We start from the raw sequence: 25,419 nt of genomic DNA, 5'->3' as shown, positions 1-25,419 counted from the left end.
GGGAGCTGGCAGGCACCCAGTGGGCAGGGTAGGTGCAATGATTGCTCCGCGACTGCAGGGGGCGCTGCAATGCAAGCTTGGAGACTACGTAGTTAATGGCGCCTTGGCCAAGACTGGAAGTCACAGGTAGTAGCTGGTCTCAATTGCTGGGCTACTGCGCAGAGCCACATGCCAGCTCTGGACCCCTCCCACCCACAAATGGCTGAGGAACAAAAAAAAAAAAAAAAAAAAAAAAAAAAAAATTAAGCAGACTTGCAGTGCAGGTGACCAGGATCTCAGAGTCCAATGCACAGGAGTGGCTGTGGCAACGCACTGTGCGCAGAGGAGGCAAATCTGATGTTTCAGCACCACACAGGCTGGTTCTGAGCTCCAAGTAGCTAGGTGGCAGGGAAAATAGCAAACAGCTCCCAGCTCCTTTCTTCTCTGAACGAGGAGACTGGACTGACCAAAAACCCAACCCCAAACCTCTGGGATAGCCTTTTCTCTCCAGCTATTACTTGCAACCTGCCCCCAGCCAAGGCCATTTCAATGGAATGTTGGGACACCCAGCTATGTCTTTGTTTTCTTAACTCGCAAGGTATTGTTTCCTAACAACATGTGTGACAAAATTCCATGAGGGAAGGAAACAACAGGAAAAATCCTAATTCCCAACAATGGGCCATAGTCTGCTTCCAATTATGGGCTATTCTTGCATCCTACTGCTGGTAACATGAGCTAGATTTGCCCACAGACGGATTAGCTGACAGCCATAAAAATCAGTCTCAAAGCATGTCTTGGCTGTGCTGCCTTTACCACGCACACCTTCCCTCCAGGCTTCCATCACTGTTGCAAATCTCACACATTGGTTGACTAAACTTTTTTCCCCCCCAGCCTCCAGTGAAGTTTGGCTGGAAAATTTCTGAACCCTTTGGTAGCATGGTGACTGTTATAAATAAACTTGTTTTAGTAGGCGGGTTTAATAATGGTTAATTGTGTCAAATGAGTTGTAAGGAATTACCAATTAATGTAATGAATTGTTAATTCTGTAAATTGTTGTAAGTTACAAAGTTAAATGTATTGTTAGTCAAGTGTGTGGGCATAGCTGTCAATCCAGGGGGAGGGGACAAGGTGCATCGGAGAGTGATATCACCAGCTCAGCCTGCGATTGGAGGCTGATCAACCAACCAATAGTGTCTAGTAGTTCCAGAATGATTGGCCAGGAATGCACCACCTCATGGACCAATCAGTGACCAGAAAGAGGGCCAATCAGCAAAAGGATCAAGAACGCACCAATCCGGCAGCTTCCAGAGACTTAAAAAACCCCCAGGTGCTGGCCTCCCGGGTTTTTCTGTGGATTCTGTACCCTTGGAAACACCCTGTGCACACTGATACTTGTTACTCTGACTTGCCACTGAGGTCCTGGGCTTATCCTGGGGCCTCACCCTCAGTTGTCTTTGTTTTTAATAAACAGGCCCAGGCTTTTGAAAACTATTTTGGCTCTGATTCGCCTGCCTCTAACAGTGAGTGTCAAGACAAAATCAACTCTCCCCATTTCCAATGAAAACAAAACAAAGCTACCCATTCCCTGCTCTCAGGCTCTCCTGAGGTCACAGCAGTCTTGCAGATATTAACCCTCCCTTTTCCACCACTGCTGTGACAGCACAACAAGCTCTGTTCTGCAATGAGCTTGACTCAGCAGGAAGGAAAAACACCAATTTCTGTGTTGAAACTTTCTTTAAAATTTCTTTCAACAAATTGTTGAGTCCTTTTTTCAACTGGAAAGGTCACTTCTGGGTCTTAGTGGTTCACTGGTGGAAAAAAACAAAACATGAAGCAAGAAGCTCTGCAGGACACTGCCCACCAAGAGAAACCTTATTTCAGATACTTGTCTGGTTTCAATGGTGCTGTAGACCTATCCCAAACTCGGCAGCAGGAAGGTGATACTCATGACCCACATACCAAATCATCAAGAGCATTCAGTTCTTCTGCCAACAGTTGAAACTAGTTTGATTAGCAGGTGCATTGGGTTAGTTGTATATACATTTTTTAAGTTTTTACATGCTTGGTATTACTGAAGAGACAGTGAAGTTTCTAATGACAGAGAGGAGCAGCACAAAACACATAGCAAAGAGCTCAACTGTACATTTGCAGCAGCACAGTGTAATCACTTCAGAGCCTTGTTATCACTGGGTCAAAATAGGTGATTGTCCCAAACTATTCAGCTCTTGTGAGAACCCACCTGCAGAGCTACCTCCACTTCTGAGGCCCCCAGCATCAGAAGGACATGAAGCTGCTGAAGTGAGTCCAGAGGAGGCCATGGAGATGCTTCAAGAACTGAAGCCCCTCTGCTCTGGAGACAAGCTGGGAGAATCGGGGGTGTTTAGCCTCAAGAAAAGAAGGTTTCAGAAAGAGCTTAGCTCTTCTTCCAGTGCCTAAAGAGGCTCCAAAAGAGCTGGAGAGGGGGTTGTGAAAACAACATAGAATGACAGGACAAGGAAGAATGGGTTCAAGCTGAGGGCAGGGTTAGATTGGATATTGGAGGAAATTCTTCCCTGAGGATAGTGAGGCCCTAGCACAGGTTGCTCAGAGAAGCTGTGGGTACCCCATCCCTGAAAGTGTTCATGGCTAGGCAGGATGGAGGCTTGGAGCAACCTGGTCTAGTGGAAGGTGTCCTTCCCATGGTAAGAGGATGGAGCTGGATGATCTTTAAGGGCCCCTTCTAACCCAAACTATTCTGTGATTCTATACTCACCTTTGTTATGTCAGCATGAGATGGGACTACATACCTAGCAGAGATTACCTGGTGAGAAGGACATGAAAGAGAGATCCTGGTCATGGAAGAAATTTTGGGGTGAAAAATGGATAACCTTTGGCTTGTAAAATACAGAGAGAGTAGAGAAGGTTTGAGGCCCTTCTAAGCCACTCTTTTCCAAAGGGGTCCCAGTATTTGTGCTGGGTTACAAAACTATAGCATGTGCAAGAGAACTAAAAAACTCCAAAAATATGAAACCACCTAGTCTGCTCCGAGTAGTAATATAACAGGACATATACCTTTCTAGTGCTGAGCTCCACCACAGATGATATTTGTTTTTCTTTTGAGGGGACTATATGGGAAACAGAGATTTCCAACCTACTGAGAACTGACCTTATGAAACTGGAAAGATGTCCAGAAATATCTGCCATGTCAATGGAGGGTGAAGAAGAAAGGCTGGGGAGATTTTGACATGCAGAGATGATAGAGCAGGATCTTCACACTATTTGCTGGGCTATGTAGTTTAAGGGCAGCACAACAGGCTCATGGCTTCTCCTACCTGCTTAAGACCTGGTGTAAGAGACGGTCCGAAGTTCCCCTCATTTTTGCCTCACGTTTGCCGCAATAGCAGAGACTGAGATCCTGGAGACCCCAATTGTAATTCCGGCTTGGGAGAAGTGGATGATTATTTGCAGGTGAGTTTGCTGTGCCACCATGGAACACTGCTTTGAGCAGGGCCTGGCAAGGACCTGGCAAGGAGTGGCTTGTGCTACAAGCTTACACTTTCTTCACGATACCTACCCGAACCCATGAATTTTCCCACCTCTTGGCCAAATGAACTTTCTGGGGTAACTTTGGTGATCTCCCACGGAAGGTCCCTCATCTGCCTCACAACCACCGTGACAGACGGAGATTGAAGCTCCCTCCCAAGGATTGAGACTGAGACCCCTATAATCCTAACACAGGGGTGCTGGCCTGAGTGAAGCAGGATGTCTGTCAAGTGGTGCCTGCAGGTGTGTTTGCTGGACCAAGAAAACAATGGATCTCACTCACTGCTGAAATTGACTTGCCCTGCTTCAGAACATGGATTGTCTGTACCCGTTTTTCTGTAGACTCATTCCTCCATTACCTGTTCCCCCCCACTCGCAGAGGACTATAAAAGACCCCTAAGTTAACCAAGACTTTGGTGAACCCCCATGGATGACGGCGAATCTACGTGGCTGGACCATTGAGGATTTTGTCTCTCCGTTTGGTACCTATATCCCTCCTCCTCCCATTCTTTATCTCCTTTCTGATTTCTTCTATCACATTTGCTGTTGGCACTCAATAAAAGGTGCATTTGTTGTGAGTAAACTGATGGTCCCCTGCTGTTTGCCTTTTGCACTTTTGGGATTGGTAAAACGAACCATCATGACACCCCCCTTGCTCTAGCAGATCGTGACACCTGGCATCCAACTTGGCAGCAGTGGATTTGGTATCTCAGAAAGGATTTGAGATAAAACCATGCAGGGTTTAACAGTTAATGAGATAGTTGTCTAATGTCTCTGGAATATCAACTCATCAGAAACATATTGAGCAACAAGTAACAGAGACTCATCCACAGCTGTTCTTACAGTCAAGATTAAATGTTTTCAAGCAACAGTTTAGGCGTGATCCTGAATTTCAGCATGCATTCAGACTGGGAATTGGTGATGCTCTGCTCTTCAGAGAGGGAACATGGGTCCCATCTTGCCCCAAAAGAGCTGTCTCAGTCTGTCATCTCTTCAGTTGAGAAGGAGGAGTGGACAGCAGGTATTTGTTAAGTCCTCCAGACATCAGCCTGGCAGAGAGGAGATTCAGCCATTGAAAATCTTTGTCAGAGTCTCCCTTCAGATACCCAGGAATCTCCAGATGCCTTTGGATTGATGTCCTTTACCATGGAAAAGGCAAGTACAGTCAGTGCACTGTAAAATCCCAATTTGTCAGGCCCACCAAACTTCCAGTTTGGAGCTGAAAGTACTAAGTTTAAAAAGATGACACCCACAGTGGTACCTGTGTCATTTACATCAACATTTAGTCCCTTATGTCAGATCTTCAGTCTTGTCCAAAGATAATTGTATTCAATAACCTTGTAGTCCTTTAGATTGTGCAGGGCCTTTAACCAAAATTTGATCCTTTCCTGTATGTTTTCTTGTTTTCCACTTAAATAACATATATTATAACAAGTTTCTGATCTTTCAGCAAGTTTCTGCAGTGATGCCCTCTTCTGATGAGTCTCTGTGGCTCAGAATCAAGAGGAAACACATTGAGTACCACCATCTCATCTAAACATTCAGGAATGTAATCCACTACTAACCTTTCATTTCAAGATCTACATTTTATGCTTGTTCATGAAGTCAAAAATATAATCCCAAAGCCTATCTGCTCTTCCAATAAACACTTCAAAATGTGCTGGGTTTCATACTTTTATGTGGAACAGTGCAAAAGAGTCCCTGAAACATCTTCACCATTAAGGGGCTTTTCCAGAGCCACAGAAACATGCAACCCCAAAGGACTGGGAAATTCTGGAGTTACATGACTCCACAGCTCCTGCTTTGAAAGGCTAAAAGGAGCCTGGCAAATGAGCTGCAGAGAATGCAGCAACATGTAGACACCCAAGGAATTCAGGGACTGTTGGTGAGAAGCTTAAGAACTCGGGCACCTCTGGCCTTGGTTCCACAGCAGTCAATTTGCCCAAGATGAGAGATCCTAGAAGATGAGAACTCTTCTTCAACCCACCAGCTGAAAAATGAAGCAGGATGAGCTAGACACATGCCAATATTCCGTCAATCTCTTGATGAAATCCAACTGTCTCCATGGTTCATTTAGCTGTGGGATCTATGGAGGTATTGTCATGGTGGAAGGTATGAATAAAACTGAGGAAAATCTCACAACTAACAATCCCCTGTAAGCAGAGGGGGAAAAAAGCTGAGGTTTTATAAGGGAAATAGTTAGTGCTGGATCCAACCAAAGTAATTTATTTAAAATCCCATGTATCTCAGGGGCCTTCATCTGAAACAAATGCATTTTTTTTTCTTTCTGTTGTTTTAACCAGACTGAAGCCTACAAGACAAAGATTTGAGACACTAATAACTCTGGCTGATTTCTGCCTGGATTTGTTTCAGCCCTGTCTCTTAATGCTAACCAGGAAAATGAAAAATAATAACAATCAAAATTCTCCATGCTAAGTGTGAAGTGCCATTGTTTCCCTTGCATTCCTGGTGCTGATTCTGCAGGGCCCCACCCCAACAAAGCAATCAAACACATGTGTAACACTGACAACGTGATTAGCAGCTTTGGCTCCAAGGAGATCAAGGCTAGTATTTCATCGAAGAAATGGTGCAGAGCCATTAGTTGACAAACTATATGGACATCTTGAACAGGTTCTTGCCTTATTTTTGAGTATGACCACTTGTGACTTGATCTTTTGTGTGGGATTCCGTGTTTTCAAAGCTGGCCATGATAATCCAACCCTAAAGCTTTAGATGAGCTTCCAAAATAGTTTCAGTATCGGTTGATGCAGAAAGAGTTGTGGTGTTTTCTCCAAAGTTTCTTTTCACCTGTGTCCATACAAGAAAATCAAAAAGCACCTGGGATTCTTTCCAGACATGAGAGCTCTCTTCTCCGGATGGTTTAATTTTTAGGATGCTCTTGGGACCATTCAGGTCTGGACAATCAGACTGTTCTATGCATGCCTTCCAGGCACAGCTCAGAAGGCAGCACAAGTCGACAACTCCAAACAGGCAGTTTGGAAGAAGCCACTTAGTTTTGGATAGCAAGAAGGGATAACAATGTGGACACAACCCTCCTTTGCTGTTTGGCCTCAGGAGATCAGCACTAGGCACATTTAATTTACTGGTATAGACCCAGTGACTAAATCCCTCTCTTAACCTTTCTGTTGCCCAGTGGTAATGTATCATGTGGCAGAGATGTTTATAAACCTTAATCCATCTGGAAACTATTATCTCAAAATGAAGTTTATTTGAAGAAATGGTATTAAATGAGTACATGTTATTTTTGCCTTGGCTAGAAAGCAAACTGCTGAGAGCCTCTCTTTGGTCCAGATTTGTTTTAGTTTTTTATCTAGACCATCAGCATCAGGCAGCTAATTTGGCTGCTCTGCTACAGTTGTCTGGTGATTGGACATAATTTATTAGGAGTTTAACTATTTGTTTATGTTTATCTGTTACTGTTTCTCTTCTCCATCTTCTGTTAGGGCCTGTATTACCCGTCTGAATTGTCTCTTTATTTACTTTTTACTTTTCACTGTGAAGATTTGAAACACATATTAAAGTCTAGAAGAAGAACAGCTAAAAAAATATCACAGATAAGTTGCCAAAATAGTGGCACTTGTGTACTTGGAAAAAGCTGGACTAGACAGTTCTGGGGCTGATTCTTCTCCCAGTGATAATTGAGGAAAAAACCCAGGGAGCCCTAAGGCAAAGCAATGACCTTCAACAAATGCATAGATTTGCAGACAAGTGGTCAACTTCTACAATGGTGCAATCTTACAGCAGATCTCTATGACAGATTAATAATTCATGATTGAACAAGAGCTTTCATTTTGAAGGGAAAAATAACAATTGGGTTTAAATATGTTAACTAGTGGGGAGTCTGATAATTTCTGGCATTTGTGTTCAGTTCTGGCTCCTTGCCTTACACACACTGCCTCTGCAGCATGCCCTTTCCAACCCATCTCTACCACCAAATCCTTGTGTGGGAACCTCTTTTCCTCTAATCTTGACAAAAGCCATTCCATCCCACTGACATTAATCCTGAGTGTATCTTGGATCAAGTCTTTTCCTCCCCAGACAGCTCTTCTCAGACTCCTCCATCTGTGCCACATCCAGTGTGAGCTGCTTCTCCTTGCTTTCATCAGGCCTTCCCTAATGCCAGGTTTTGCATCTACTGCCCATTTCAGGTTTCTCAGATGTGTGCTCTCTCTTGGTCAGAGCCTGGATTCATCAAGGCACATGAGTAAATGAAGTTCAGGAGAGAATGCTACTCAGTCTGGGGCTGGTGGGTTCTTCCACACCCCTTCTGGGTTGCACCTCAGGAAGATAAAAGGGAGAGCTTTTGGGGCCCATGATGGAAGGGGCACCTTAAGTGACTGTGAGGTCCAAGACATGAAAAAGTTGTGAAGTGATTGACCTACCAGTAGTTAGAAGTAGTGTTAAACCATAATATATTTGTTTTCTGTGTACCATTTTTCTCCACTACTAATCTGGTCAGTATGGTTGTTTTGTAGCAGAACTTTTTATTCCCCAAATCCTGGGAAAACCAGAAATATTTCTTTTTTCCCTGCATGTTACAAATTTCCCCCTGGGATGGTGTCACAGACCAGATCCACTGGTGTGCTTCCCTCTGACCAGGGGCCATATCCCTCTGCTATATTTGCACCATGATAGGCACAGCAGACAACATCTGCCATATAAAAGCTAACTAGAAACATTTGCTTTTATATTCTATGGCCACACTTCCATAGGCTTCACAGTGATTCCTTAACTCTTTAGTTAAATGCCTTTAACAAGCAGGATAAATGTCAGCCAGCTACTACATTGGGTATACTTTCAAGGTTACCAAGCCTAACCTTATCAGTTTAATTTTTCTCTTTATTTCTCTTCCTAATGACATATTTAGAAAGGAATTCCACATTCTGGCAGGTTTAGAGGCATTTATTAATTACATCCTGCTCTTTGTTTATTAATGAGATTGGGTTCTCATTTTCCCCTGTTATGACTGTGAAGGACTTTTATTCCCCTTTAGCCCTAACACTCTTAACATTAGCTCATAAATGTTTCCTTTCTTATGCCCAGAGATTTAGAGTAAAAGTTTAATTGACCAATGGTTCATCTCAAGTAGGGAACTGACTCATTTTGCTCTCTACAGCTGTCAGCAAATCAGGAATGGATAACATGCTGGGCCCAAGCTCAGGACAACTGAAGAGACAGAGAAAAGGAAGTCAAGACTGGAGTTCTCCAGTATATTTGCATAATTTCTGGCATGATGTAGGCCAGAGTAGCCGTAAAGTTTCCAGGTGTTACCTCAACAATAATAAATAATAGTTATCATTAGCAATCAGCAATTATTATTAATAGCATAAAGTAACAAGAAATAATAACAAACAGTATTAGTTATTTAATAACATGTGGGAGGTGATGTTTGAAAAAGATGGGGAATTATTTCCACAAAAACATTTTCTAGATGCTTCCATTTTCCAAGAGTTCAAATGACCCATTTTCCACATGGCACTGCAAATTCTTCTAGTGAAAATCCCAGTAGTACTTGAGAAACTAGTCCTCTGGTTTAAAAAAAAAATAAATTGTTAGTGGAGATGTCAGAACAAGGTTAGCATTGTTGGGATGATGGTCACTGAAGGAGCTCTTGTGTGAATGCTGCAGATCAAAAGGGCCAGCATTGCCCTGGATCAGGAGTTTCTTTGGTGATCAGTAACTACGAGAGAGCAAACCACTCTGCCCAGAAGCCTTCAGGAGAGGAAACAAGCCACAAACTGACAATGAAGCCATTCCTTAAGACATCAGCAACTCATTCAAACATAGCATAGAGTCACAGAATGCTTCAATTGGAACGGATCTTTTAAAAGTCATCTAGTCCAACCCCCCTTTCCACTAGACCAAGTTTCTCTAAGCCCTATCCTACCTGGCCTTGAACACTTCCAGGGACAGGGCAGCCACAGCTTCTCTGGGCAACCTGTGCCACAGCCTCAACACACTCCCAGCCAAGAATTTAATTCCAATATCCAATCTAACCCTGCCCTCTGTCAGTAGGAAGCCATTCCCCTTTGTCCTGTCCCTCCAGCCCCTTGTCCAAAGTCCCTCTCCAACTCTTAGAGCCCCTTTAGGCACTAGAAGTAACTCCAAGGTCTCCCCAGCGCCTTCTTCTCTCCAGGTGAACACCCTCAGCTCTCCCAACCTGCTTCCAGAGCAGAGGGGCTCCAGCTCTTGAAGGATCTCCATGGACTCCTCTGGACTTGCTCCAAAATTCTACATCCTTCTTATTTTTGGAGCCCCATAGCTGGACATTCATGCCCTGTGTTAGTTGCCTTGGGGCAACAGCATCCCTTAGCTTACAATTCCACATGCTTCAAAGTGCTTTGCTGATGCCAAAGATGTATCTTCATGTGGCATGAAATCATGAGCCCTTACTTGGGCTCATCAGTGGGGTGGGATGGAGCTGTGCTTCCCTGAAGAAGGGTACAAAGCCTAAGCTTGATGCAGCTCTCTATGTTCATCACCAACAGGGGGACAATTTGGAAGTCAGAGCTAGAGTTCATGGTGCATCATCTGTGTTAAAAGTTGGCTGTGTATCCCTTCAAGAAGAGCTGAGTAAATGTAATCTTGTAGGATATTGGGGTGTTAGCAGAGAGCTGACCTAGAGTTTTGAGGTCACAGAGTGGGAACAGAGATCTCTTTCCATTACAGATAATAGGTGATTCTGTCATCTGCCTTTGCCAGTTTTCCCTCTTGGTCCTTCTTCTCCCTCTGGCCCTCTCCACATCTTTCTCATTATGCTTCAGACCCAGAGAACAATCTCCTACACCAGGTTCCTCCACCGACAGATTCAACTGGCCCAAGAAAGCTCCTTATGCAGGCCAAAACATGCCCTCAAATGCATCACAGGAACTTGGAGACCATCCTACACATCAAAGGAGACACAGCTCTTCTGCCTGTTTTTTTTTTTTCTCCCTAAGCTGCAAGATTCCTCCTTTAGACTATATCTTTGATTTATTGCACTTTTGCACTTATGAGCACTTGTAAAGTGTTCTTGTCCCATTAATTTCAACTTGGAAGTTTCAGTGTTTCCCAGAAGAAAAATACATCACTCAGGATGGGAAGACATGCCCCACAAGCCCCCTCTCTTGTCTTCCACTTTCTTTTCCCTCCTACTGTTCCCTTTCCCCCTATTCCAAGAGGGAAGAGGGGTGATAAATGTGCCACACAAGGTATGCCAACTTCACAAACCAGGAGCAAGGTAATCCTATCTATCCAAACATTGCTTTGCTGAGCACCTAAATAAGGCTCTCTGCATTTAGCACATTTCCTATTGCCAAAGATGAATACTGTGGTCCCAGAAAGAGGACAACCAGCTGCAGGGGTCTAATCTCTGCAAGGATCTGTGTCCACTTTCTAAACACTTGTTCCCAGAAGTTTGAAACACTTTGAATACTCAGTATTCAGCTGAAATTGTGTTTCCTTTAAGGTCTCCCCAATGGTCTCAAGACTCTCACCATGCAGTATAGATTCTCTCACTCTCCCAGGTTTTCTCTTAGCTTATAATCATCCTCCTTGCAAGGAAACAACCTACAGAAGCACTCACTGGTCTTCTTGAACAGATGACATACCCCAGATCAAGTCTTTTCCCATTTTATCAGACATTGGGAGATAGTAATGAAATGTATGTACTCTTGTTTTTTATGGCCAGTCTTATGCACCTGCCCCAGTCTTCAAAGAACATAAATTGTCAGGTTGGACAGGGCTTGAAGCAGCCTGGTCTAGTGGAAGGTTCCCTATCCATGGTAGGAGGTGGAGATGAGAGGAGATTTAAGGTCCCTCTTAACCTGAGCTATGCTATGATTCTATTATTCCTTGCTGGAATCCTGCTGTGTAAGTTAAACCACTGGTATCTGCTACCAGGATAACTCCTGCTCTGCACTGGGGCCACTACTCCTTTGCTTTAGGCTAATCAACAAAGACTCAACAATTAGGGTTTTATAATATCCTCAACACATGGACAAGTCATTCAGATTTCTTCCAGTGATGAGCACATTATGGACAAATTACATACGCTTGGCACTAAAGGAAGTGCTTCAAAATCTATGAAGTGTTTGTCTTATCAAGACCTGTTGTAAAAAACTGAATTTAATTGAAAAATATCCTGTCTCCAGATTCAAACCTGGGTTAAGGTTTTCCACAATTCATTTCTCCTCCATTCAGTACAGGAAATACAGTGACGGAACCCCCTGTGAATTAATTTCCCCATTTATTATATAAACTTCCCCACAAGAATTTAAATTTACTGGTCATTCAGTCTGTCATCTATCTGCCCCCCAGAGATTTCTCCACTTGTTGATTTTTCAAACAGTTTTGACAGGAAACTGAAGGTCTCCAAAGATACTATGTTCCTATTTCAACATTAAAATAATTATTCAGAGAAAGGAATGATTTCAAGCTAAACAATTTCTTCTTAATTTTTATCTTATTATCTGATTTCTACAGGGCAGGTGATTGTAGCAGACAATCAGGTGATAGCAGATTGTAGTAGACAAAATGTACAAAAACCCCAAGGGAATTTTAAAGGGGAAACAGAAAAAAAATGGACAATCTTAAAATAAATCAGTTTAACAAGCCATCAGCTTTGAGACAGAAATTCATCACAATCAGACTCTGCTTCCTGTCATTCTTTCTTCTTCTCATTTCTGTCTGGATTTGAGTCCACTCAAACCCTGCTGGAAAGGCAATTCCCTCTGGTATTTCCAGGCTCTCTAGAAATATCTGAATAAAAAGCATCAGAAATTCTTCAAGAACACACATATTCAGGTGGTTTTCAGTTATATTTTGCACACTGCAGTCTCTAGGTAGAGTGTGTACATCACAACAAGGAGGCAAACCATTCACAGTGATATCTGGTGCAGCACAGAGGCCAGAGCAACCAGTGCCTAACTGGTGGTGGCTTGAACATCACCACCTGTGCTGATGGTAAGAAAAAAAGTGTGTGGGGGGGAAATGGACATTTTCTTCTAGGCTGGAGTTTTGAATTGCTGAGAGCTATCATCAAGAGTATATGTAGCATATAGTTTCTCTCAGCACAGACTCTGGCAGTACGTTGAATGAATTACATCACCAAGTTTCTCTCCCTTAAAGGACCAACTTCAAAGTAATGAAAATAAATGAGACTAGAAAGATAAATTACTTCAATAAGAAAATTGCTAAGAATCCAAGTCTCCTCACTGTATTATCTTCTGCCCTTGCAAAGGGTGGCATTCAAGAGCATCAGAAAGAAGTGTCTTGTGCAATTCTAGAAGTACAGCTCAACAGAACTTTATTTTAGTCCTGCCTCGATCAAATTCCACCAGACTGTGAGGATTTCCTGAGGGAAAACCAGCTTAGGAAAGGGGAAAAGCAGGCAAGTGAGTTTTATGAAGCAAGACACACATAAGTGCTCTACCTCCAGTGTCATGAAGTTGCACAAAAGACATTCAGCTCCAGAGGGATGTGGGGAGTGTGGTAGTTGAATGTCAAATATGGTGCTAGAATCACACTACTTGCACACTACATTGTTAAGGGGCCCACTTGAGAAAGCACAGTAAACATGATTATTTAATAGCTCTGTAGTGCCTTTTCATTCAAATATCTCCCAACACTGTACAAACATTTGCTACAAACCCCAGGCGAAGCCACACTATCTTTGCTATGTGACAGATAGCATGTGAGCCATTCAGGAGCAGGAGGTGGAGCTTCCTTCGTTCCTGAGTGACTCATTATAAGAGGCCTCTGGGGAGCGCGGCGAACAGGAGCGAGCAAACAGGGTCACAGCACTTTGTGCAGCAGTTCGTGCAGGCAGGGTTCAAGGTTCTTGCTAGTTAGGTAAGGTGTTTTTTTACTGGTTGCTTGATTTTGGGCTTTCTCCTAGCAATGGTTTTAACCCAGTCTAAATCTGTGGTTGGCACAAGTGTATGTGACCAAATAGAGCCCTCCAAAAAGGATGTGGCTATGCAGATCTATTCCTGCCTGGAGTGTTTGAGCTTATCCATGGTTTCAGGGGATGCTGTGGAGAAGGTCTGCCTACGGTGTGAACAAGTGAATGACCTCCTTTCGCTGGTGGCCGAGCTTAGGGAGGAAGTTGAAAAATTAAGGAGTATCAGGGATAGTGAAAAGGAAATAGACTGGTGGAGTTCAGCCTTTACATCTTTAAGGGAGGCCCACCAAAAATCAGAGGACTCATATGCCTCTCACTCTCAGGCAATAGAGGGGCACCTGGTAGATGAAGGTGAGTGGAAATGGGTCCCTTCTTGGGGAGGTAATAACAAAAATTCCTCCTGCCCCCCATCCCCTAGCCAGGTGCCACTTCAGAATAGGTATGAGGCCCTGGATCTAGAGAGCCAGCCAGATGGTTTAGAAGAAAATGATCTGCCCAGTGAGCCTCCCAATTATGACTCGTCTAAAAAATGGATTACCACCTCTAACATCAAGAAGAAAAAGGTAATCATAGTGGGTGATTTCCTTCTGAGGGGGACGGAGGGCCCTGTATGTCGACCAGACCCATCCCACAGGGAAGTCTGCTGCCTCCCTGGGGCCCAGGTATGAAGTATCACTGAGAGACTTCCTAGGCTGATTCAGTCCTCTGATTATTACCCACTGCTGATACTCCAGGCTGGCAGTGATGAGATTGAAAAGAGGAGTATCAAGGTGATTAAAAGGGAGTTTAGGGCACTGGGTCAAGTGGTTGATAGGACAGGTGTACAGGTAGTGTTCTGCTCAGTCCCTTTGGTGGCAGAGAAAAATGATGAAAGGAATAGGAGAACTCACATCATTAACAAGTGGCCCAAAGGTTGGTGTCATCAGCAAAGTTTCAGATTCTTTGATCATGGGGCAACCTTTACAGCACCTGCTCTACTAGAATCAGATGGGATACATCTCTCTGTTAAGGGCAGGAGGTTTTTAGCTCATGAACTGGCAGACCTTGTTGAGAGGGCTTTAAACTACGTCTGAAGGGGGAAGGGGATGCATCTGAGATGTCTGGAAGCAGGCCCAAGGATGGTAAGACTGTGTTAGGGGAGAAATCAGCAGCCCAGCTGAGGTGCATGTACACCAATGCACGTAGCATGGGCAACAAACAGGGAGAGCTGGAGGCCATGGTGCAACAGCAGAACTATGACATAGTCGCCATCACAGAAACGTGGTGGGATGACTCACATAGTTGGAGCACTGCACTAGATGGCTACAAGCTCTTCAGAAGAGACAGAAAAGGGAGAAGAGGTGGAGGGGTAGCCCTTTATATCAGGGAAGTTTTGGATGTCATAGGTATTGAAACTAATAATGATGAAGTTGAGTCCCTATAGGTAAGAATTAAGGAGAAGGCCAACAAGGCTGATATCCTACTGGGAGTCTGCTATTGTTCACCCAACCAGGATGAAAAGGTGGACAACTTATTCTATAAGCAACTGAACAATATTTCAGGATCATCAGCCCTTGTTCTTGTAGGTGATTTCAACCTACCAGACATCTGCTGGGAACTTAATACAGCAGAAAAACAGCAATCTAGAAAGATTTTAGAGTGTGTGGAGGATAACTTTTTGTCACAACTGGTGGGCAAGCCCACCAGGGAGGGACTATGTTAGACCTATTGTTCACAAACAGAGATAGACTGGTGGGTGATGTGGATGTTGGAGGCTGCTTGGGGCACAGTGATCATGAAATTATAGAATTCTCGATAATTGGTGAAATAAAGAGGAATATCAATAAGATCTCTACGTTGGACTTCCGCAGGGCAGACTTTGGCCTATTTAAGAGACTTATTCAGAGAGTTCCTTTGGTAACAGCCCTTGAAAACAAAGGAGTCCAGGAGAGATGGGTGTGCTTCAAAGCAGAGATCTTGAGGGCACAAGAACAGACGGTCCCTGTGTGCCGAAATATGAGTCGACGTGGCAAGCGTCCAGTCTGGATGAGCAATGAGGTTTGGAAGGAACTTAGAAATAAAAAAAAGATGTATAATTTTTTTAAGGAGGGACTGATTTCTCAGGAAGTATTTAAGGGAGCTGCCAGGGCATGTAGAAAAAAAATTAGGGAGGCCAAAGCTCAGTTTGAACTTAACTTGGCAACTTCTGTTAAAAATAATAAAAAAAGTTTTTACAAATATATTAATAGTAAAAGGAACGGTATAACCGACCTCTATTCCTTATTGGATGAGGCAGGCAACCTAGTAACTAAAGATGAGGAAAAGGCGGAAATTCTTAATGCCTTCTTTGCCTTAGTCTTTAGTGGCAAGACAGCTTGTCCTCAAGACAACTGTCCTCAGGGGTTGGTAAGTGATGCCAGGGAGCAGAATGGTCCTGTTATCCAGGAGGATATCCCAGTCAGAGAACTGCTGGGACACTTGGATATTTAAAAATCAATGGGACCAGATGTGATCCACCCTAGGGTGATGAGGGAGCTGGCAGATGAGCTTGCAAAGCCGCTCTCCATCATTTATCAGGAGTCGTGGCTCACTGGTGAGGTTCCAGATGATTGGAAACTGGTCAATGTGACACCAGTTTACAAAAAAAGGTAGGAAGAAGGATCCTGGTAATTAGAGGCCAGTTAGCCTGACCTCAGTACCAGGTAAGATAATGGAACAGTTCATACTGAGTGCTATCACACAACACTTACAGGATGGCCAGGGTATCAGACCCAGTCAGCATGGGTTTACGAAGGGTAGGTCATGTCTGACCAACCTGGTCTCCTTCTATGACCAGGTGACCTGTCTGGTGGATGCAGAAAAGGCTGTGGATGTTGTCTATTTAGACTTCAGCAAGGCCTTTGATACTGTCTCCCACAGCATACTCCTGGAGAAGCTGGCAGCCCACGGCTTGGACAGGAGCACTCTTCGCTGGGTTAGGAACTCTGGCCAGGCCCAGAGAGTGGTGGTGAACGGTGCTGCATTCAGCTGGCAGCCAGTCACCAGTGGTGTCCCTCAGGGCTCTGTACTAGGACCAGTTCTATTTAATATTTTTATAGATGACATGGATGAGGGCATTGAATCCTTCATTAGTAAATTTGCAGACGACACTAAGCTGGGAGCTTGTGTTGATCTACTGGAAGGAATAAGGGCTCTGCAGAGAGATTTAGATCAGTTGGATAGATGGGCAGAGTCCAACAGCATGAAGTTTAATAAGTCTAAGTGCCGAGTTCTACATTTTGGCCACAAAAATCCCCTACAACGTTACAAGCTGGGGACAGTGTGGCTGGACAGTGTTCAGGCAGAAAGGGACCTGGGGGTGCTGGTTGACAGCCAGTTGAATATGAGCCAGCAATGTGCCTTGGTGGCCAAGAAGGCCAATGGCATCCTGGCCTGCATTAGGAATTGTGTGACCAGCAGGAGCAGGGAGGTCATTCTTCCCTTTTACTCGGCGCTGGTGAGACTGCATCTTGAGTACTATGTCCAGTTCTGGGCCCCTCAGTTTAGGAAGGACATTGAGATGCTTGAGCGTGTCCAGAGGAGGGCAACAAGGTTGGTGAGGGGCTTGGAACACAAGCCCTAAGAGGAATATTTGAAGGAGCTGGGGTTGTTTAGCCTGGAGAAGAGGAGACTTAGAGGTGACCTTATTGCTCTCTACAACTTCCTGAAGGGAGGTTGTAGACAGGTGGGGGTCGGTCTCTTCCACTGGGCAGCAACCCACAGAACAAGAGGACACAGTCTCAAGGTACATCAGGGAAGGTACAGGCTGGATATTAGGAAGAAATTTTTCACCGAAAGAATAATAAAGTACTGGAATTGTCTTCCCAGGGAGGTGGTAGAATCACCATCTCTGGATGTGTTTAAAAAAAGACTGGATATGGCACTTGATGCTGTAGTCCAGTTGAGGTGTTATGGCATAGGTTGGACTTGATGATCTTAGAGGTCTCTTCCAACCTCATTATTCTGTGACTCTGTGATTCTGAGATAAAGGAAATAGAGGTTTCATTATTTCCAGGAGGCTTTGACAGGGGCCAAAGTAACAGCCAAGAGTCCTTCCATTTATTCACATTTGCCACTTGGGAATGATGGAAAAAAGTGAAAATGGAGGTCTGAGTCTGTGGTTAGCCTGTGCTCAAGTTGAGGGACAGTCCAGCTATGTTTTCTTTTATTCCTCCATCAGGGCTAATTCAAGTGACAATACAGGGAATAAATGGAAGATATTAGGACAAGAAGTAAAGAAATCATAATGGAAATGTAGTCAGATCAATGCATGGTACATTTATAAATACTTAGAGATAGTAGGCATCACCACAGACCTACAAGACACAAATGTTCTCCTATGTTGGAAACTGGAGACCAAGGAGAATGCTCTACAGCCATCAGCTTGCACTAGATGCCTACAAGCAGACAGATGAACCCTTGATGTTGAACTAGGTGCCTGGATTCTGCTATAGAGCAAAGAAGAGGCTGGTCTGAAGCATAGAGCATCTAACCTGGTGGTTTTCCCTCTATTTGGATGAATGATGACAGGGTGACTCTGGTCCTTCCCATGGAGTGCAGCAATCATTTAGATGCCGCACTCAAATGACAAGTACATTAAAGACACTAAATTTGGGCAGAAAAATTCTACCTATTGCAGAGAAAACAGGACTGAGATTAGAGAGCATCTGTCCTTCAGACCTATCCATACCTCCCGCATTGCAGCAGGGAGTGGAACATCAGATGCAGAGGCAACCATGAAAGTTCTGTATGGGGAAGCTTTAGCATGAAGTGCCCTTATGAAGGTGTCACCAAATGCCTGGTGGTGCCTGTGCTTACATTATGGCAGAGGACAGTCAAACAGACTGTGGAACTTATGTCCACCTGGAGCAGGACACTGTTGCCCAGCAGAGGTGTTTAATCATTTGAGATGCCTGAAGAGCACCTGACCCAAGCTCCAGATAGCACTGCAGAAGGACAATAGCCTTTCATGTACATTTTTTGCATTTTCAGGGTCATTTGGGTATCTTAGACACTCCAAGCATGCTCTAGGCACTAAAGCTTGCATTTAACCAGTTGGATTAAATAAACTGGGTTAAACAAAATCTGTAGGGATGGTTGACTACATAGATCTCCATCAAGAATAAAGAGAGAACAAACATCACTGAGGCACCCAAGTTTACATGTCTGAATCACACCCTGCCTCTCAAACCTACAGATTTATGAATCCTTTTTGCTGGCAGGGGCTAAGTGTCCACACCAAGGACACTCTGAACTAAGCAGTAGGTCAGTATCAGTTTGTGACAATAAGACCTTTATTAAACAGTTGTGAGCTGTGAAGCTGTTTTCCACAGAGATTGGTGGAAACTAACAGAAATTCTTTCCAGTTCCAAGGATGAGGCCCATCCATGGGGGATAGCCCATGCCTTGGTCCAGTAGCAATGGCAACATCTGAGTGAGCAAAAACCTATGAGCACCAGTCCATTTGCATCAAAGCCATTATAGTCTGCCCTTCCCAAGCTCTGACTATGATAAAACAGACTGTTAACTTGAAGTCGAGCTACCTACTAATAAAGGAGGAATTCCTATTGTTATGTTTTCTGACCTATAGCTAGCAACACATAACCTCCACTCTCTCTGTGTAGTTCTAAAGTGTTGATCTTAGTGTAATATAAGACACTGAGGATATCACAAATACTTTGATGGGGTTGTCATGTTGCAGTTCACATGGAGTGATATATGGACTGAAGAACAAACTGACCTGCTGGTGATGCCTTATGAAGGCTGACTTAGAACACAGGCTAGACGGAGTTAAATAATAAAGTAGGTATTTATTAAAAGACCTCAATGGATACACCTTGGGCAGGACAAGAGCCCAGCCAGGGCTACCTCCAAGATTGATCCAAAATGGTCACAAAATGAATGGTCATGATGTCTCTCACTTTTAGAAGTTCTGGTCCATTAGCATATTGGAGTTAATTGTCCAATTATAGCTTTAGGTTATGAAGTCTTATCCTTCTTGTTTTTCTCTCTTCAGTCCACGGTGTTTATGCTCTTGGGCCTGAAATTTGGATCAGTTGTCCTTGGTTCCAAGCTAGAAAAGGAATTGTTTTGCCTCTGTGAAGAGAGCTTACCATCCCTAAATATGAAGCTCAGAACTACACATTAAAGCAGTACAGAATCTGATAAATATAAAAGTTAAAACCTAAGGCATCATTTCTTCCCTTTAGAGGCTTGACAAAGGCCTTTACCTTGTCGAGTCTCTATTCTAAATATATAATAATAATAAGTATTTAATAACAGATAAGTATCTAACAACAGTAAATAACTTTTAAAATAAACATTTAATAATAAACATCTAACAATAGATAAATATCTAATAGTAAATCAACATATAATGCTAGATAAATATAACAGTAAATATTTAACAGCAAATATATAATAATAGATACATATCTAACAATATTAATAATAATAAACAATAATAAATAGTAATAAACATCTAAGAACAATAATGCTTTGCACAGTTGGGTATCATGCAAAGAAGAATAATGATTATTGTCAACAGTTCTTCAGGTACAGAAGAGGAATCATTTAAAACAGGTTTTCGTCTGCATTAGTCTCTGTTTTTACAGTTGTTTCAGGAGCAGAAGCTTTCTTAACTCTGGAGTAGTGAATCCAGGGTCCTTTGCCAGCAACTTTGACTGCGGTGAGGGTGGTCAATAGAACTTGGAATTTTCTTCTCCACTTAGCTTGTAGAGGATCACTGTCCCACCACTTATCATAGACCCTGTGTCCTGGTTGGAAGGGATGTGCAGGTGTGTCTAGTTCTATGGGTCTGGATAGCACAATATAATTCTGGAGCTTCTTCAAAGTGGAGCCTGAAGCCATTAGATATCTCTGTAAATCATGTTTCCCTTTCATGTGAATTTCACCTGGAATATGCGGAATCTGATATGGCCTGCCATACAGTATTTCATAGGGACTGATACTATCCTTCGCCTTGGTTGAATGCAAATTCTTAGTAAAGCTATAGGCAAGGCCTGAACCCATGTCATGGATGTTTCCTGACAAATTTTGCTAATTTGTGTTTTGAGAGTTCTATTCATACGTTCAACTTTACCACTCACTTGGGGTCTATAAGGTGTATGCAGATCCCAAGAAATTCCTAAAATCTGACTAATTTTTTTTATCTACTGTTGCAACAAAGTGTGGTCTCCTATTTGATAACATTATCTAAGGGAACTCTGAACTTTGGAATTACATGATTGAGTAAAACTTTCACTACTTCTTTGGCTGTGTTAGTGTGACAGGGCTAAGATTCTGGCCATCTACTAAAGGTGTCAACTAATACTAGTATGAACTTGTATCCCTCTTTGGGTGGAAACTCTGCAAATTCTATTTGCCAGTAATCTCTGGGAAGATCCCCTGCTTTTGTTACTCCTAACACAACTCTTTTTCTTGTGTCAGGGTTCTTTTTACAGCACATTTCACATTTGCTTATTACTGATTGTATAATATCAGTCATTCCTTTTTTTTTTACTACCTTTTTTAGATGTTTCAGAAGATTTTCAACCCTGAAATGTGTGTTTTCATGTTCTCTCTGAGCTAGCTCCTGAAGGATCAGGGGTGGGACTACCACCTGGTTTGATGGTGTAACAGCTCATCCACTCTGTGATCTCAGCTTTAAGAAACTTAATTAGTTTGTGGTCTGCTTCATCATATTTTGGAGTGAACCCTGACAAATTAATCTCTTTTTGTGGAACTACTGCAAGAACACTTTATTCTGCAATCTCTCTCGCTGCTTTATCAGCAAAGCGATTTCTCAGTTCTGGAGTGTTTTTCTTTTTTTGGTGACTGCTACAATGCATGATAGCTACTTCTGTAGGTTTTTTAAGAGGGCAAGTATTTGTTCAGCATGCTTGATTTGATTACCTTGATTGTTCAGAAGTCCTTTCTCCTCCCAGATGGCTCCATGGGCATGGACAACACTAAATGCATATTTAGAGTCAGTCCATATATTTATATTCTTTCCTTTGCTCAGGTCTCGGGCTCTCGTCAGTGCAATCAATTCAGCTTTCTGTGATGACACATCTGCTGGCAGGACCTTTGCCTTGATCACCTTATCTTGCGTGGTCACTGCATAGCCTGTCATCCTTCTGCCATTTTTCATAAAGCTGCATCTGTAAAATTGGATTTTTCAGGGGCATGTCTGGTCAGCTGGAATAGACATCTTCAATGTCTGCAAACAATCATGTTCAGGCTCATTGTCAATTAAGGTGAAAGACAAAAACATGGCAGAGTTAACAGCAGAAGTTGTTTTCAGGGTAGCATCATCTTCTACTAATAATAGTAATTGATATTTAGGCATCCGGTTACTGAACAGCCAATATCCCCCCTTTTGTTCTAGTACAGCTGATACCGCATGGAGTACAAACACTACAATGTGTTGCTCAAGGGTGAGTTTTCGGGCCTCCTGGATCAAGATGACAGTGGCTGCTACAGCTTTCAAGCACCCTGGCAAGCCTTGGGCAACACTGTCTAGCTGTTTAAAAAAGTAGGCTACAGCCCTCCGTTGGTTCTCAAGGTGCTGTGCTAGCATCCCCAAAGCCACATTCAGTCTCTCATATGTGAAAAGTTCAAAAGGTTTAGTGAAGTCTGGCAGTCTTACTGCTGGAGCTGACATTAGAGGGTGTTTCAGCTGTTTAAAAGCTGCTCTGGTGTTTTCAGTCTACATGATAATTCTTTTTGCAGCTACTTTTAATGCTTTATATAGGGGTTTTACTGGCAGTCCATAATTGCTATCTACGGACGACACTAACCTACCTTTCTCAGGAAAGATTGCATCTTTCTTACGGCATGGGGCGCTGGGAGTCAACAGATGGTTTCTTTCTGTTCTTTGCTGAGCTGCTGATGTCCACAGAAGATCTCATGCTCCAAGTAAACTACTGCTTCTTTAGCAATCTGTTCCTTGTCTCTAGAAACTCTGTCCCACTCAGTCGCAAGTAGTTTAATAGACTTACAGTAAGTCATACACAGTCATCTCTCGTTCTGGCTGCAATCAGGATGTCATCTACATATTGAAGAATAACTCCTTCTGGCTTTTGTCTTTTATAGTGTGAAAAACGAGGTTCACTCTCCTGGTAAAATTTAAAAGTTTAATAACGGACAATAGGAGACAAAGACAATAAAGCAAAGATATATGGCTGGGTGCTTGGCATTCCATCAAGAGCACACCTGCTATTTCGGAGATGCCCTTTACATACCCTTTCTATTGCATCAGCCTACTGTATATTCATAAACAATTATACATATTTAAACTTTTCCCCCAACTAGTTTACATATTCCAAGAACTGCTTAGCATGTCTCATCCTTGGGTCCACTTTTTTAGAGCATGCCATTTCTTGGCTGTGGTTTTAGTCTGTTCTTGTTATCACCTCCAGTTTGGGCTTTGGTCCATATTTTCTACAGATGGTGGATGCTGATTAGTAGCAGGGGTCTTCATCATATGTTCATTGGATGTTACCCCAACCAAGCAGGCACTTTAACGCAAGCATACTATATCAGCTATTTCACTACTATGTCCAAGTTTAGTTAAGAACAGAAATTAAAAAAAAAAAACTGTATCTTTATAGCAAAGTTACATTACACATATAGCATCCATATTAATATTTGCAGAAAGCCAATATTATAATGTGCATTTCTAACACTAGTCTTCTAGTTCCTTTGCTAGCTGGTTCCCAGATATTGTTGGGCTGTTCTTGAAACTTTTTCAGGGTAAAACTGTCCATGTAAGTTGACTTTCTCTCTCTGTTTCAGGATTTTCCCACTCAAAAGCAAAAAGCTCTTGGCTGGTTTTGTGCACAGGAATGCAGAAAAAGCATTCTTCAGGTCTACAACAGTAAACCACTCTAATTCATCTGTCAGTGTGGTCAAAAGGGTGTAGGGATTGGCTACTACTGGGTGTATGTCATCTGTAATTTTGTTAATTGCTCTCAAATCTTGTACTAATCGATAACTCTTGCCATCTGCTTTTTTAACACTTAAAATGGGAGTATTGAATTTGGACTCACATTGCACTAATAAACTATGTTGTAGGAATTTTTCAATTATAGATGCTATTCTCTTACAGTTTCCGAATTTCAAAGGGTATTGTTTTTGCCTTACTGATGTAGTTCCTGGTTTGAGTGCAATACTTACAGGTTCTGCCCATTTGGATGTTCTTGGGATAACACTGGCCTACCCTATTGGATTTACCAATTTTCAACTTCAGCAGGGATTTCACCACATTTTTTCCTGTATAAAAAGTGCAGCAACTTGGACAAATTTAAATTCAGGAATTACAACTCATATAGCTTTCCCCTTTTTGAATTTAATTTCTGCTACTAATTTTCTAGCAAATCCCTCCCCAGCAATGTTTTAGGGGAGCTGGGCATATAGAGGAATTGATGAGTTACCGAGTTTTGGTGGTTTCAGTTTGAAACCAGGTGGAAATATTAATTTTGTGTAGTGGTTTTGGTTTGCTAATTTCAGATTTCTCAATTCTGAGATTTTCCTGGGTGGCCCACTAAAGAATGTGGCGGGTTCAGTGCTGGCTAATTACTACTACACTTACTTCCTGCTGTGAGATAGGATTAGGAGAAAGGTAAAGTAGGTTTAAAATTTTAAAAGGGTATAAAGAAAATTTTATTAGCAGTAACTAAAAGGAAAAATAGTAGTAAGAATCAAAACAAACTCTTTAGAACACTTCTCTCCCCACAACCTTTTCTTTCCCACTGATAATGTAAAGAAACTAAACTTAACATTTCTAGTCAGTTTACTACTTTTAAAATAGTCTTTCTTCAGTTCCCTGGGGGAGAGAAGTATTTTTTGTTAATGTTATGGATACTTCTTTACAAGATGAAAAAAATAGTTCTCTTGTGGTTCTCAATTTTGTTACAAATATCAGCTGCCCAGGGAACCCTGCCATCATGAAATCTTTTTTATTTTTACAAGGCTTCCCACAGCTTGTTAATGGGCTATGTTGACTTAGGGGGTATTGGTTTAAAGATGAGTTGTTTAAAGGTAAAAGTTTTCATTATTTATCGTTAAAAACATCATCTCTGGACACAGAAATTTTCTTCTTTTTTTCTGGGAAGCATAAGACTACTCTTCTTTCTTTTTTTGTTCAAACTCTTTATGGGATTGTTAGATTGTTAGGCATAGGATTACAGCTATTTGAACATTTTCTTATCGTAGCATGGGAGCCTTATTTGATATCAATTTGAACACTTTAATCTCTCTATAGTATCATGTGTTGTAAGGAAAAAGAGGGGTTTTTTAATAGCTTTTTATTGAGGATTTTAGTTCTAAAAACAAGGCATCTCCTCCCCCCTCCCATCTGGGACTTAACTTCTTCTTCACTGACTTTGCATGCTTGTATCTTGTTCTTTTCTCTCACTCAAGGGAGGATTGAAGCACTGAAAGGGTTAACATCATGCCTGAGGCCTACCTGACCTGCTGGTAACCTGTGGCAGGGCTGCGCCTGGGCTGTGTAAGGATCGATCTCATGGTTGGTTTTTGGTTTTCTGCACGGGCTGCAGGGGTCTCTGGTCTCAGCTGCGCTGGTGGAGGGTGTCTGACGGTAAGACCTTTACAGCCGTGGCCAGCCCTGCTGCAGCCAGTGCTCTGCAGCCTCCCCCTCCTTCCTGCCCGGCAACTGCTGGGGCCCGGCCCGGCCAGACCAGAGCCGATGCGGGGGGCCAGCGGGCGGCCCAGGGAGCGGGGAAGGGGCCCAGCCCGCAGCAGGACTGTCCAGCCTGGCTTGGCTGAGACCGGGGTGCCGGGGCCAGGGCCCACTACCTCCTCACCGACCTGAAAGGAAAGAGAGAGTTCCTGGGTTTTTTCATCTTTAACATGTGTGTTTCACAGAGGCGTGTCTAGCTACTAAGTGGTTTAACAGACTGTCAGTTACACAAAACCTTTGCATCAATTCCTTGAATTTCCTCCCATTCCAAATTATGACACTAGTGCTTCCC

General features: G+C 42.8%; 1 long non-coding RNA gene across 1 annotated transcript; it reads right to left on the bottom strand.

Moving 5' to 3' along the window:
• Window positions 1–19,322: 19,322 nt before the first annotated feature.
• LOC128803818 (uncharacterized) lies at window positions 19,323–25,208 on the bottom strand. Its single transcript, XR_008435846.1, has 4 exons — window positions 24,894–25,208; window positions 22,229–22,542; window positions 21,338–21,585; window positions 19,323–19,496 (listed from the first exon to the last, which is right to left on the bottom strand). It is a non-coding gene; the product is annotated as an uncharacterized LOC128803818 (long non-coding RNA).
• Window positions 25,209–25,419: the final 211 nt, after the last annotated feature.

This window comes from Vidua macroura, chromosome 2, assembly GCF_024509145.1.
Source record: "Vidua macroura isolate BioBank_ID:100142 chromosome 2, ASM2450914v1, whole genome shotgun sequence".
NCBI lineage: Eukaryota > Metazoa > Chordata > Aves > Passeriformes > Viduidae > Vidua > Vidua macroura.
The sequence above is the reverse complement of the archived record's forward strand: the minus strand, read 5'-3'. Positions and strand labels throughout refer to the sequence as shown.